Source organism: Fukomys damarensis, unplaced genomic scaffold, assembly GCF_012274545.1.
Source record: "Fukomys damarensis isolate Sample0158 unplaced genomic scaffold, DMR_v1.0_HiC HiC_scaffold_19, whole genome shotgun sequence".
In the NCBI taxonomy this organism is placed as follows: Eukaryota; Metazoa; Chordata; class Mammalia; order Rodentia; family Bathyergidae; genus Fukomys; species Fukomys damarensis.
Genome location: NW_022900931.1, coordinates 68,083,235 through 68,086,167, shown reverse-complemented (window position 1 = coordinate 68,086,167; position 2,933 = coordinate 68,083,235). Strand labels below are relative to the sequence as shown.

The following is a 2,933-nucleotide window of genomic DNA, read 5'->3' as shown; positions in this document are numbered from 1 at the left end:
TTTTTTTTTTTTTTTTTTTTTTGCTAAAAATGGATTTAAATGCAAGATAGGAAGGAATAGTTGTAGAACTGACAAGATGTGGGTTTTTAAAAATCTCACTGGTGCAGGAGCTGACTGCATTTCAGAGGGCGAACTTCCTGAAGGGGTTAGTGACAAAGTTATTAAGATTTTAACAAGATGATCATTCTTATCCTTAAAATAATTTCCACTTTTTTTTTTACAACAACAATGCACATGAATTCCCCTTTATCTACATCTTCACCAATAGTAGTCATTGCATACTTAAAAAATATTGTTTATACTTGCTTTTAGTTACTAAAATCTCACACTGAAATATACCCCCAGATCCTTTCTTTTTATTTATTTATTTGAGACAGAATCTCACTAAACTGCCTGGGTTGGGCTTGAATCTGTGAACCTCCCGCCTCAGTCCCCAACTGTTTAAGTGTTTAATTGACAGTAATTTGTTGCTTGCCAGTAGCATTAATAAAAATAACAGAATCAAGACTCCTGCCTACTAGTCTGTGGACACCGTTCTGGATATTTTGTCTCCTAACTTAGTTAATTCTCACAAGCCTATGGGATAAATGCTGTTTTTATTCCTTGTTTTACAGATGAGGGAACGGAGGCCCAGAGCCGCTAAGCAACTTGCCCCGGGTCCCAGCGCGGGTGAGCAGTGGGTGGAGATGCTGTCCAGCGTGCCCCACACCTCTGGGTCAGTTACACTGGGCAGTGGGGCTACAAGTGCTGGACACGAGTCACAGCAGGTGCAAGTCCTCAGGACCCAGAGCAGGTGAAGCCTGGGGGTGGCAGGAGGGCAGGCAAGCCGCACTCAGTGGCTGCCCTCGGAGGAGGGGTCGGCATGGGAATGGGCCCCTGGACAGGCCGGACTACTCTTTACAGGCAGCCGGCTGCAGAGCGGACTTGTCATCCCGAGGGGACGGGAGGCAGCCAGAGTCCTGCCAGGGGTGCGGGAGAAATGACTGATTCGCACACAGGTCCAGCGGCAGCTCCATGCCTGTCCATCTTTCCCCTCAGCCTCTCAGAGCTGCCTGCAGCAGGTGGCACCTGGTCACAGGAGAGGACTTCTGCTCCAAGCCACCCCGCTGGAACCCAGGAGCCAGGACAGGGCCCCACCATGACCATCTCGCCGGGCAGGTGAGCTCCGGGCACCTTGTTTATGTGTTGGGTGGACAGCGATGCCCCTGAGGCAGAGATCTGGGGGCTCAGGCCCAGTTCCGCCTCGGCTGTGAGGTGCCGGCTGGGCTCTAGGAGGGAGACCCTGCATGCTTGGGGTCCTCACTGGAGTGGCAGTTCTGGGGAGTTGTAAGCATCAGCGGTGACCGAAATCACAGCCCCAAGTGAACTCTTGCCCAGGAAATCACTGCAACTACAGAATCCCAGGTCGGCCCGTCTCTCAGGCTCGGTCGCAGAGGCCCCAGGCAGCTTCGTTACGAGGGCAGCAGACAGGCAAGGGCCCTGACGCCAGGACTGCTCCGAGAGTCCCAGGCGCCCGGCTCCTCTGGCTGCTGCAGGAGCTCGGCCGCGTCAGTGGCTGGGCACAGAGGACTCGTTAGGCTGCCAGCCGGAGACTCCCGAGGGCGCAGCCTGGCGCCGCGCAGTAATTGGCCTCACTGGGCCGGGCCTGCAGGGAGCCGCGGGAACTTTCGGTCTGGTTAGCGGGCGGGCCGTGACTCACCAGGGAGGCAGAACAGGCAGAGCTGCTGTGCAGCCCAGAGGGGAGGCCTTTGTTTGCCCAGTCAGCCTTGGGACCCTGTCCTGCAGGATGGAGACAGACTGGCCCATCCCGCCTTCCTTCCATCTGCCCTGATTCCCGTCTCCTCCCACAAAGCCCACCTCCCCGTTTCCTATTATGGTTTATCTTGCTCTTTACTTATATTTTGAGTTTTCATCTAAGAGAAGCCAGGTAATAGTTAAGCACCTGAGCCTGATGTACTGCACTTCACATCACGGTCCCGAGGTTTGCCCTTCTCAGCGGCGGAGTGGCGGCCCCGAGCCGTGGGGCCTCTCCATCCGTCGTCTCCTCGTGGACACACGGCCCCTCCAGGTGTGGCTGTCCCGAACTGAGCTGCCGTGCACACAGGTGTGCGTGTGTCACGGCACTGTGAGGGCTTCAGCTCCGCGTGGGGGAGCGGGGGGGGACGTGTGCCGCGTGGGATAAGCCAGGTACAGAGAGGCAGGCGCCCTCCGACCGGGAAGCAGGGCCAGGGGCCGGGGGCTGATTGTTTAGGGGCAGGCGCATCACCGTGTGACGCGGACACTCCGTGCTGTACGCTGTCCCCCGGCCTCACTGTGGTTCACACTTAGGCACCACTGCAATTTGTCCAAAAAATAAACAATGGACATCGAATGGGCTCTGCAGACTGGAGATGGGTTCAGCGCAGCTCATGTTCCCAGTGGGGCTCATCCTGTGACCATGGGCGCGTGAAATTCTTAGCACCCTCATCGCGGGAACAACCTTGACATCCGCTCGCACCCGAGGGAAAGGCTATTACCAACGAGACAGAAGACAAACGCCAGGGAGGACGCGGGGGAGGCCGTCGCAGCTCAGACCTCGGCGTCCCCTCGGGGCTGCTGTGAAGGCGCCATCAGGAGGTGGTGGGTGCTGGGGAGGTGCAGGCGCTCCCAGAGGAGGTCGGTCCCTGGGGTGCCCTGGGACCCCTCCTCCTGCTCCTCTGTATTAGTCACTCTGGCATCACTGGGACAACATACCCCGCATCCACCAGTTCAGGAGCGCAGGCTTACTTCGCTCAGCATTCCAGTGGCTGAGTCCACAGCTGGCCGGCTCGGGGCAGAAGAGCGTGGTGGAAGGGTCTGGTGGGGGTGCTCCCCTCACGGCCGCCAGGAAGCAGAGACGCGCTTCCGGGTCAGCGCCCAGCGACCCCCGCCAACAGGCCCTGCCTCCCAATGGC

The 2,933-nt window shown here is 57.5% G+C and overlaps 1 long non-coding RNA gene across 1 annotated transcript in view; it reads left to right on the top strand.

Annotated features, from left to right (window-relative positions):
- Positions 1-1,151, top strand: part of LOC117286923 — a 1,680-nt gene extending 529 nt beyond the window's left edge. Inside the window, exons 2-3 of the long non-coding RNA XR_004518070.1 lie at positions 615-669; positions 1,039-1,151. This is a non-coding gene — a long non-coding RNA (uncharacterized LOC117286923). The remainder of the gene's footprint in view (positions 1-614; positions 670-1,038) is intronic.
- Positions 1,152-2,933: the final 1,782 nt, after the last annotated feature.